General features: G+C 37.1%; 1 non-coding gene across 1 annotated transcript; it reads left to right on the top strand.

The window, feature by feature from the left end:
- Nucleotides 1-1,500: 1,500 nt before the first annotated feature.
- TRNAP-AGG (transfer RNA proline (anticodon AGG)) lies at nucleotides 1,501-1,572 on the top strand. Its single transcript has one exon. It is a non-coding gene; the product is annotated as a tRNA-Pro (tRNA).
- The last annotated feature ends 11,191 nt before the right edge of the window (nucleotides 1,573-12,763 follow it).

A 12,763-nucleotide genomic window follows, 5' to 3' on the forward strand; every position in this document is an offset into this window, starting at 1 on the left:
TTTGGCGGTTTTGGTCTCATCATCACAACGAAATGGCTGAAATTTGGTACGTAGTCTTCGTTGGGGTACAAAACTCTTCAATTGAAATTTGACAGTATAGGTCCACGTCTTCGTATAGCCCCCATATAACGGTACCTTCCGATTTTCGGTATTTAGAAGGTTGTGGCACCGAAATGACTGAAATTTGGTATTTTGTCTTTGTTTTAGGTATAAAATTTCCAACATAAATTTGTCGGAGTAGGTCAACGCCTTCATATTTTCACTGTTAAGGAAATAAAAAGTTTTTGTAAAAATGAGCAAATACTTCCTGAAAAATTAAAAGCACAGAAATATTTTCACTTTTTAAGAAAATAAAAAGTTTTTGTCAATCTGAACAAATACCTATTTCCTGAAAAGCGGAAAGTGGCGTCAGCGAAAATTTTTAGAAAAAATAGCGCGATTTTCTTGAAAAAATATTTTCACAATTAGAGAAACCAAAACATTTTTAAAATCGCAATTTAGACGATTGAATTTAAAATGGTTTTATTATAATAAAATTTTCATATACATACATATATAAATTAAAATAATTTCCCAGCAAACCAAATGTCTGATGTCCGACAAGTCTGAACAATTTCGGAAGCAAAGTCGTTCAGATTTCGTTACGATTTCTAAACTATTTTTCGGACAGGAAATAGTTCAGATTTTGTACAGATTTCGTTCCGATTTCGGAACGAATGTCGGAAAGAAATTTCCTTTCCGAATTTCCCAAGGATTTTCTTCAGATTTCGTTACGAAATCGGACCGAAATCGATCCGATGTCGCTCCGACATTTCGTTCCGAAATTATGTCAACCACTTCATACAACTTTCGTTAAGATATCGTTACGATTTCGGATCAGATTTCGGATGTATCGTCCGAATTTTGTTCCGATTTCGTTACGATGTCGGTACGATTGGTTTGCTGGGTTATTACAATTATCTGCCGTTTTCTTGGCTCGAAAACATTTCCTTCACACATTGTCTGTACATCAAGAACGCACATTTAATGTATGTATATTTAATAGGGTTGTTCCAAATTACCTATATGGAACTATGTATTTCACTACGCAGTTCCAAAGTCCAACATCGTTTGTGTGAATAACCTGCGTTACTCAAACGTTTTGGGACTAGCACCCTGAACTAGGAATTAGATTACCAAACTCTAATATTTAAAGAAATGTAACAGTTTCTTCTGTATTTATTCGATTTCAAACCTAACATTATCATTTATTTAAATTATACACTGAAATACCATACACAGTGTACTTTTAACCACACATTTTCTTTAGTGTCGATCAGACATATTAACTTGTACGTTTAGTTGTGCGCTGGGATGTTATCATGAAGTTTTCTCGTTGTGTTTATTTTTAGCTCTTGTCGGCTAACTGGCTGGCTTGGCTGATCTAGTGGTATTGCTTGTGTGCTGTTGTGTGTAACGCTATATGTGTGAAAACTTCAATTTGTTGTGATTCCGTTACCTGGCTCGTTGGTCTAGGGGTATGATTTCCGCTTAGGGTGCGGGAGGTCCCGGGTTCAAATCCCGGACGAGCCCAAGTGAAATAGTTTTTTTATTTTCTTTTTAATTTTTGATAAGTTTTTATCTACAAAGAAAATGTTTATTTACTAATGCATGGAAAACTAAATAAGAAGAACAATGAAACAGCTGAAATAGGTAAATTCGGTTGTAATGTAAAGTATTGGATTTTATGGAATGTGAGTCCAAAAAGACTATATTAACACGTTCATGGATGCAATCAAATTGGAGAAATGCAAACAATTGCACCCAATTATTTTTGAAATTAGTCGTTTTTACAGTGCTTTTTATTTATTTAATAATTATTTATTATTATTTAAATAGTCGGCGAACGTGTTAAGCCAGTTTCCTTATATGGACTTTTGATTGTTCGTCAATATTTGTAGTATTATTGGCATCGATAGTTAAGCCTACATATCACGTATAGACTTTCCTATTGTTTGTTTATATAGGTCCACGTTTTGGTATAGCTCCCATATAACGCTCCATATATAGTACGCGTCACTTTAAGATATTTTGAATGTATTAGTTCCATTTGACCACAGAATAGGTTGTAACTTTGTATTTTGCGTTCCCAGAGGCTAAGAAACATTTCTACCATAAAATGTTTATAAAGGTCTACGTTTTGATATAACCCCCATAGGACGATATCTCCCGATTTTCGGTATTTTCAAGGTTTTAGTCTCATTAAAACAAAAAACAAAACATTGTTCCACAAAATCCAATACGGGACAAGGGAGACTTCTCTCATATGAATGAGTACACCCCGATTCATATTTAGCTCAATGATATGGGACCTACTGTTTATCGCCAAGTCCGAACGGCGTGTCTTAAGACACTAGGGATACGTAAAATCGATTTCGGTTAATCGATTAATCGGTTATTAGCCGTAAAATCTCTAAAAATCGTAGTCGACTATTGACTGTGCGAAAACCGTAATATCGATTATTCTTAATCTCGAAAGTCGGAGTCAACTATTATTCGTAGTCGACCATTAGTCGTAGTCTATTATTATTCGTAGTCGACTATTAATCGTAAGTCGTACTTGACTACTCGTATTGGGTGTGCTAAAACCGCGTAATGGACGGTACCTTTTTTGTACATATGTACATCACAGATTGCATCAACGAAAATTGTCGATTATATTCGATTATGATCGGTTTTACGCGGTTAACGAATAATCGAAACTCGACTTTTAGTACAGTCTCAAATAATCGACTAACCGAAAATCGAGTTTTAAGTTTTTCACGAAAACCGTATAATCGAAAAACCGATTATTGCATTTTACTGCGTATCCCTATAAGACACCACTTGTGGAGAAGTTTTTCAAGGGTGAAATACTCAGGAAATGTCGCCAACATTACTGAGGAGTATTTTGCCACCGTTGAAAAATGTTTGATGTTGCCTGACCGGGGAATCCAACCCCCAACCTTCTGCGCGCAAGGCGGGCGAGCATATAATTTTACCATTTTACGTTTTAGTCTCATTATCACACCGAAATGGCTGAAATTTGGTATTTAGTCTGTTTTGGGGGTATAAAACTTTCCCCCCGAAATTTGTAGGTATAGGTCCACGCCTTCTTATAGCCCCCATAGAACGTATCCTCCCGATTTTCGGTAATTTAAAGGTGTTGGCCACATTAATCCACCGGAATGGCTGACATTTGGTATTTTGTCTTCATTTGGGGTATTAAACGTTCCATATGAAATTTGTTGCTATACGTCCCCGCCTTTTTGGGTGACGTAGGGGATGAATGATACCAAGCAACGGTCTTGACCGGCTTTAACATTGCAAAGCCCAGGATTTATCTTGGTCCCTCTTTCATCTCAAGTGGACACTGACCTCCCCGTGGTGTCACCTGGGGAACTGTGAGCTAACATGTGCCGCGCGTTCACCCATAAGAACGTTAAAAACTTGGGTTTGGGCGTCGGGTTAGTAACCCTCCCCTAGAAAAAACATCCTACTATGAAAAAACGAAAGAATAGAAAAACAAACCCCTCTAAAGTTGACGAACCCCGCAAACGTTTTAAGGACCATGATCTGCGAATCTGCACCTGGAATGGTGCAGTCTTCGCATTGGCAGACGTACTTGAAAAGTACAAGGCCGATATTACTGCCATACGGGAAATACGATGGATTGGGAAAGGCGTCACAACAACACCTAAAGGTGACGCACTGTATTATAGCTGCCATGACGTAAAGCATGAGTTTGGTTGCGGATTCGTAGTTAGTCGGAGACTAAAACATCTGGTATCCAGCTTCACCCCAGTGAATGAAAGACTTGCTGCAATTCGAATAAAAGCTAAATTCTTCAACATCAGGTTTATTTGCGCTCATGCTCCCACTGAAGAAAAGGACGAACAGGCCAAAGATATATTTTACGAGCGCTTAGAAGAAACATATGACCGTTGCCCTGCCCATGACATTAAAATCATTCTAGGCGATTTTAATGCCAAAATTGTAAAGGAGAATATCTTTGGCCCAACAGTCGGGAAATTCAGTCTCCACAGTGAAACATCTGACAATGGTATGAGGCTGATAGACTTTGCAGCTGCAAAAAACATGGTAGTTAACAGTACCAGATTTAATCATCTCGATATTCATAAGGGCACCTGACTGTCTCCAGATCAAAGAACAAGTAATCAAATTGATCATGTTGTAATAGATGGAAGACATTCATCCAGCGTGTTGGATGTACGATCGTTCCGAGGCGCAAACATTGATTCGGACCACTACCTTGTTGCAGCAAAGGTACGTACCCGTCTAAAGGTTGCAAATAAAGCACGAACAGACACAACGCGGAGGTTGGACATCGATAGGCTGCAAACACAACAGATAGCCACAGCATATTCCACTCAACTAGCCCAATTGCTTAACGCGAGCACTCCTTGTCCTGATAACATAACAACACAATGGAAAAATATTGCCCACTCCATGCAAACAGCCGCAAAATCCATACTTGGATTCCAGAGACCTCCACAAAGGAATTCATGGTATGACCAGGAGTGTCGTGTTGCTACCGGAGAGAAAAATGCGGCATATAAGCTCCTTTACAATCAGTAGCAACGCGTAGCGCACGAGAGAGATATCGGGAGAGAAGGAGAGAAGAGAAACGTCTTTTCCGCAAGAAAAAAGAAAAGAAAAAGAGAGAAATGGAAAAGCGGGAGTGTGAAAAAATCGAGATGTACAGGAGCCAGAATGAAGTCCGAATATTCTACCAAAGAGTGAAACATCAAACAGATGACTTTGGTACAGGCACATCCTCCTGTAGAGACCAGCAAGGTAATCTGGTAACAGATACAAATAGCGTGCTCAGGATATGGAAGGAACATTTCTCCAATCTGCTGGTATCCAATAGTAGCGAAGACGATGATACCACAGATCCAATCCCAGAAGATGGTATAGAATGTATACCGCCCGGCCAAGATGAGGTAAAAACAGCAATCAACCGGCTGAAGGATAATAAAGCAGCAGGAGCCGATGGCTTACCAGCCGAGCTGTTTAAAACCGGAGGCGACGTGCTGATAAGGTGTATGCAGCAGCTAGTTAGCACCATCTGGCAGGAAGAACGCGTACCCGACGATTGTAACCTGAGCATCCTATGTCCCGTCCACAAGAAAGGAGATAAGACTGTATGCTCAAACTATAGGGGCATAAGTCTTCTCCCTATTGCCTATAAGATAGTGTCAGGGATATTGTGCGAACGACTAAAGCCAATGGTCAACGAAATAATTGGACCATACCAATGTGGCTTTAGACCTGGCAAGTCCACCATTGACCAGATATTTACCCTGCGGCAAATCCTAGAGAAGACCCAAGAGATGCAGATCGACACATTTCACCTTTTTGTCGATTATAAAGCAGCATTCGACAGTCCCCTCCGATCAAAGGTATTCCACGCAATGTCTGAATTTGGTATCCCCGCAAAGCTCATCCGGCTTTGTAAGATGACTTTAACTGATACTAGGTCCTCAGTTAAAATTGGAAAGAACCTCTCCGAAGAATTTTGTACCAAAAGAGGTTTCAGACAAGTAGACAGCCTTTCGTGTGACCTATTCAACATTTTGCTGGAAAAGGTAATACGAGATGCAAGTGTCAAAAGAAATGGCACAATTTACACCAATAGCCACATGTTACTTGCCTATGCTGATGACATAGACATCATGGGACGATCAGTAAAGGAAGTAACTGATACCTTTAAGAAGGTCGAAGCAGAATCTGCGAAAGTGGGTCTGGCGGTAAACGGCGAAAAGACCAAATTGATGGTGTCGACGCGCAAAGCGTCCATAGAGCTCGGACCAACTGTGGAAGTTGGTACCTACAATTTTGATGTAGTTAAAGACTTCGTCTACCTCGGCACTGCCATAAACACAACAAACAACATCAGTTGTGAAATAAGAAGAAGAATTATATTGGCCCGATTGCGTTGGCTAGGCCATATCATAAGAATGAGCGATGATGAACCCGCTAAAGAGGCGTATAAATATGAGCCGCTTGGCGGTGCACGCAGACTTTCCTATTGTATATAGTCACGTGGAAATAATACGATTATTGTCGAACGAACTAACCTAATTGGTTGTCTCTGTACTCGCAGTGCTACGTATGTTCTTGCAAGTTTGAAGGTTTTTTTTTTTTTAAACATTAATATCTTTGCCGAATGTTAAAATAAAAACAAGTAAAAAAGCATTAAGTTCGGCCGGGCCGAACTTTTCATACCCTCCACCATAAAATATTCATTCCTGTCCCCAACTTTAAGTGAGTACGTTAAAATGTCAGATAATGTACATAAAATGCTTCATTCGGGAGGCCCTTTTTTATGGTGCCTATATCTAACTGTTGACAATTTTTGGTGGGCTAGAAATTGGGAGGTACTGTTATTAGGGGTTATAATAAAACATGGGTCTATGTTGAGAGTTTTTGATGGGAGCCTTTAATGTCAAACAACTCCTAATTCGGTTAAAAAATTTAGCTAGAATCCTCAAAATATCGAAAATCGGTAACAGCTAGTTCGGAGGTATCTGTGCTATACGAAAATATGAACTTAAATGAACAATTTTTGTTGCAGAATTTTTGTTGACTTTTATATTTCAAATTACAGAAAGTTCGTCCAAAAATAAAGCTAAGGTACGGAAAATCGCGAGGTTTGTTTTGGGGCTATACAAAAACATGGACCTACGTTCGGTTAAACATTTTAAGTAAAATCCTCAAAGTACCGAAAATCGGGAAGTATCGTTATATTGGGGCTATGTTGAAAATTGTTGATGCAGATGCGTGGTGACCACTACAACCTTCAAATGTCAAATTACAGTTAGTTCTGTTAAAAATTGTAGCTAAAATGGCCAAATTACTGAAAATTGGGAGGTACCGTTACATGGGAGCTATATCCGAACATGGACCTATGTTGACAATTTTTGATGGAGAGGTGTTGTGACCACTAAGAACTTCAAATGTCAAATTACTGCTAGTTCGGTTTAGTATTGTAGCTAAAATCATCAAATTACTGAAAATCGGGAGGTACCGTTATATGGGGGGTTTCTTGACAATTTTTGGTGGAGAGGTGTGGTGACCACTAAGAATTTCAAATGTCAAATGTTCAAATTACAGTTAATTCGGCGGTAACGTTATATGGGGGCTATTCCAAAATATGGACCTATGTCCACTAGTTATATAAGTTTATTGACATTTAAGAACCCTAAATGTCAATTGATAGCTAAATCGGTCTGAAAATGTAGATAAAAACGTCAAAATGTCGTAAATCGGGGGTACCGTTATATGGGGGCTATACCAACACGTGGACCTAGGTCCACAACTTTTGTTATATAAATTTAGTTACACTTAAGAACCCTAAATGTCAAATTATAGCTATATCAGTCTGAAAATATAGCTAAAAACGTCAAAATACCGTAAATCGGAGGGTACCGTTATATGGGGGCTATACCAAAACGTGGACCTATGTCCACAAGTTTTGTCACATAAGTTTATTGACACTTAAGAACAATAAATGTCAAATTATAGCTACATCGGTCTGATAATGTAGCTAAAAACGTCAAAATACCGTATATCGGGAGGTACCGTTATATGGGGGCTATACCAAACCGTGGACTTATGTCCACAACTTTTATTATATAAGTTTATTAACACTTAAGAACCCTAAATGTCAAATTATAGCTACATCGGTCTGAAAATGTAGCTAATAACGTCAAAATACCGCAAATCGGGGGGTACCGTTATATGGGCGCTATACCAAAACGTGGACCTATGTCCACAAGTTCTAATATATAAGTTTATTAACACTTAAGAACCCTGAATGTCAAATTATAGCTACATCGGTCTGATAATATAGCTAAAAACGTCAAAATACCGTATATCTGGGGGTACCGTTATATGGGCGCTATACCAAAACGTGGACCTATGTCCACAACTTTTGTTATATAAGTTTATTGATACTTAAGAACCCCAAATGTTAAATTATAGCTAAATCGGTCTAAAAATGTAGCTAAAAACGTCAAAATACCGCAAATCGGGTGGGTACCGTTATATGGGGGCTATACCAAAACGTGGACCTATGTCCACAAGTTTTGTTATAAATGTTTATTGATACTTAAGAACCCTAAATGTCAAATTATAGCCAAATCGGTCTGAAAATGTAGCTAAAAACGTCAAAATTTCGTAAATCGGGGGGTACCGTTATATAGGGGCTATACCAAAACGTGGACCTATGTCCACAAGTTTTGTTATATATATTTATTGATACTTAAGAACCCTAAATGTCAAATTATAGCCAAATCGGTCTGAAAATGTAGCTAAAAACGTCAAAATTTCGTAAATCGGGGGGTACCGTTATATGGGGGCTATACCAAAACGTGGACCGATATAGCCCATCATCGAACTTGACCTGCCTGCAAACAAAAGACGCATTTTCCCAAAATTTCAGCGTCCTATCTCCATTTTTGTGGATGCTAGAGTGATTACCACAGACGGACGGACGGACGGACGGACGGACGTGCTCAGATCGACTTAGAATTTTACCCTGATCAAGAATATATATACTTTATAGGGTCGCAAATGAGTATTTCAATGCGTTACAAACGGAAAAACAAACTTAATATACCCTCCATACTATGGTGGAGGGTATAATAAATAGTAAACGGTGCTCTTAACTGGAAGGTGCTCACACCTGGGAAGTTTATGCGGATTCTGGAACTACAATGGTCATATGCGCCGGAGCGCTCTTTAAATAAATCCCGATTCACGTTGACATTTTAGGGGTGTTTTAGGTTTTCACGATTTTGCTTGGAAACCGTATGTCCTATCGAAATTAGACTAAAGAAAATGTTGTAGCTATAATAATTTCATATGTTTTAGCGTTATTGATATATAGAAGTTCAAATTGGGAGAATGCGTTGCCTCTTTCGCCTTCTTATAAAACAATGTCATGACTGCCATTTTTTCCCAACTTAATCTTATATATCTCGCAAATGGTACACCTTAAGAACAAATTACGAACGCCAATCTTGTAGAGAATTTTCACAGCTAATAAACTCTCTCTCTAATCTCATTTCGATAAGACTTACCGTTTTCAAGCAAATCGTGAAAACCTAACAAAAAGGCTAAAAATGTGACCTGTAGTGCGATTCTCTAACACATTTTTTGAGTTACCGACAAAAACCGGTAACATTAAAACGCAAAATTATGAATGAAAAGTTCAAATAAAAGTGGACAACACTCTTGCTATCGGTAGAACTTTACGACTGCTTTTTATTCGTCGCTAACTTACCGAAAAACATCGGTAACTACCGAAATTATAACCATTTTAATTTTATCGACAATTGTCGGTAACTCAAAAATTGAGTTAGAGAATCGCACTATTGAACATATATATATATCTTAAAAATGGTAAAACCTAGGAACAAATCATAAGCGTCACTCCTCTAGAGAATTTTCACAGCTACAATATTTTCTTTAGCCCCATTTCGATAGGACCTGCGGTTTCTAAGCAAAATCGCAAAAACCTAAAATAAACCTTAAAATTTGAATTTTGACCGCGATTTATTTAAAAATCCCCCAGCGATTTTTTCTTGTTCTTGGATTTTTCTCACCTACGTTTCAAAATCCGCACAAACTTCCCAGGTGTAAGCGGTTCTCACTTAAAGTTAGTTAAGGCGCACCATGTATGACATTGTTTTTGAACTTCTATATCTCAATAACGCTAAAACCTACGAAATTATCGTGAAGGACAATCTTGTAGATAATTTTCATAGCTACAACATTACAGTACGAATTGCGGTTTCCAAGCAAAATCGTGACAACCTAAAAATCTCCTAAAAATGTCAACTTGAAACACGATTTATTTAAAAAGCGCTCCGGCTATATTTTTAGATTTTTCTCATCTATGAACAATGTAGTTTCAGAATCTGCAAAAACTTCCCAGGTGTAAGCACCTTCCAATTAAAGCTGCTTCAAGAGCACCCCGAGTAATTATTCGAATCCCACTACCAAGTAGGACTTAACCCAGATAAAGCCACTGGTCGTTTAAACGCCACAATTGGCCAAAAACGCAAGCCAATCAAAAAATCGACTTTTTTGTAATTTTCGACTTTTGATGAAAAATTTAAATATGCGATAAAAATTTAATCAAAAATTTTAGAATCATATAAAGTCAGGTATTTGTTAGGAATATAGTAAGAGTATTTTCTCAATCAAAAACCAAGGGATTGTCATGTAGGGGTACACCTATATTACCTTCCAAAGTTTTTGGAACTTTTAAAACAAGGCCCGATTGCAGGAAAACTATAAGTTTCAGAGAAAAAAGTTATTTATTAAAAATGCTTAAAAAATCTCAAAAATATAATTGTCATAAAAAATTTTAAGCTTTCTCGCAAAAAAATTCTCAGCGCTAAGTGGGTTAAAATTTTTTTAATTGATCGTAGTTTAATATAAAAAGATTCAAGAAAATCGAAAGGGTCAATCACGAGATTTACATCCAAGCCCATACTGCCATTTTTTCTTTTTTTATTCCAGAGCTGATAAAACAACAAAACATTCAAAAAAAGAATTTTTCAAATTTGACCAATATTAAATAAGTTATGAGTATTTCTTTGCATATAGTTTTTGCAGAATTCGACTTTTTCAAGGCGCGATATCTCTGGAACCTTTAGTCAGAAAAATTTTGAAAATATACTGAAATGTTTTGCTGATCAGCAGCATCACCAAAGCAAAAAATGAAGGAAATCAAAAAGCTCATTTTGAAAAAGTGTCCGATTTCGCTCAGAAATCCCCATATGTATCTGACCGACAAACACATAAAACTTTTATTTCCATTAATTTTAATGTGGGTTATTTATTTTAAAATAATTGATGCTTTAAAATGTATAACACAATTTTTCATTTTTTCGTTGTTAAATGCTTGGAGATTTAGTACAATGTTATGATGGCTTGCGTGTTTCTAGCAATTAGACTCACTTTTGGTGGCATCAAAAAGTTAATGGTTTTTGTTGGTTTCATCGTCAACAAACATTCATTTATAACATTTTTTAACCAGCCATGGTAATGACAGTAGCACAACATGGTGTTTTAGGCACACGGTCGGTTGGTAGTTAGGTAGGTATGTGTGTCGGACCCAGCGTTGCCGACAGTTTTTGATCGGAAATCGTCAAAAAAATCGTCAAATCGTCAACAAAAATTGGGAAATCGTCAACATGGTCTAAAACTAGTTTTGGTTACCGTTTTATACGATTTTTTCGCTGATAGTTTTGTCAAAGAGACTGACAACATAGAATACACTGTGCAACATGTTTAAGGCAATCGTGTGCAAACAATTCGAGCTGATGATTTTTTGAAAGTACAGACCCAAACGACAAAATCCCTATTTGGGTTTTGTTCTGTCAGATCCAGCTTGGATTTTATGGTCCCATCTAAACATGGTTAAATATTGACTTTTTAGAGAAATTCTGGGCTATATCTCTGAAACCTATGTGAATCTTCATTTCACCTCTGAAGCAAATTTGTAGATAAGGACAAGAATAAAGTATTTGGAGAAATAATTAACTCGAAAAACTACATTTATTGCATCAAATTTTATAAAATATCGATAATTTCCATAATTTGTATAGATTTCGCACCATATCTCCAAAACCGTTAATTTTTTTCTTAATGTTTTCTTTGGGAAGAATATTCGCTGGAATGTAATACACAACTCTTCAGAACATGCCATTGTGATAATAAGCCTCTATCACGTTGTTTTCAGCATATTTTTCAACGACGATTTAAAAAATATGTAAATACTGTGGTGTAATCCGAAATGCGAGAATAAACTGTTGGTGTGAACTGTGTTTGTGTTGTAAAAGATATGATTTTAAATATCGCTGAAACAATATGATGTAAGCATTTTAGAGTTTCAGAATGTTCTGAAGGATTGCTGAGAACTTTATCTGGAAGATTTTTGCAAGAGAGTTGGTTCAACTCCCAATAGTTTAGCTGATACTGACCAGAATTTCAGTAATTATGTAAAATTTGCTATATTTTATCGATTTTGATGCCCTAGAAGTTTTTCTTATGTGGTCTTTTCAAAAAATAAGTTCTACTAGTCTAGGGCTACAATATTGCCAAATTCCTAATCGTTTCTGCGATAAAGGCCAAATAAATGCAAAAAAACTGTAGTTTTAGCCGGGTTTAGATAAAATCCGAACTGGATCTGACAGGACAAAACCCTACTAGGGTTTTGGTAGTCTCAATATGTACTTTCAAAAAATGCATACTAGAAGTTGTTTGCATTTTCAGTGTTGCATAGTTATATACAACCCACAGGAATAAATCTAACCCAATCTCTCTTAAATATCCCTTTATAACCGCTCTCAGAAGATGATAGTTTTCTCTATGGTTATCGAGTTTGCAGTAATGCAGCAAGTTATAGGTGGGTACCCGTTGTCAGTTTTGAATGACAGCTTATAGTTAAAATTTCGCTTGCTTGACAGTGTGACCGTTTATGTTTGTCGGTACACGTAATTTCAGCTGATGTAAAACGAAGATGAGGCAAAAACTATGAAAATGCCTGTATTCCAGATATGTGCCTAAATATAGCCAAACCGTCTGGAAATTGCTATAATACATTAAAAAAGCTCATAAAATCGAGTTTGGAACATTTTTTTCCTTAAAGTCTATCGTGAAATTTTGGCCAAAATATAGTTATCGCCTTTTATTGCATGCAATT

The sequence above is a fragment of the Musca autumnalis genome, unplaced genomic scaffold, assembly GCF_047663935.1.
Source record: "Musca autumnalis isolate F117 unplaced genomic scaffold, ASM4766393v1 scaffold_2, whole genome shotgun sequence".
Classification (NCBI taxonomy): domain Eukaryota; kingdom Metazoa; phylum Arthropoda; class Insecta; order Diptera; family Muscidae; genus Musca; species Musca autumnalis.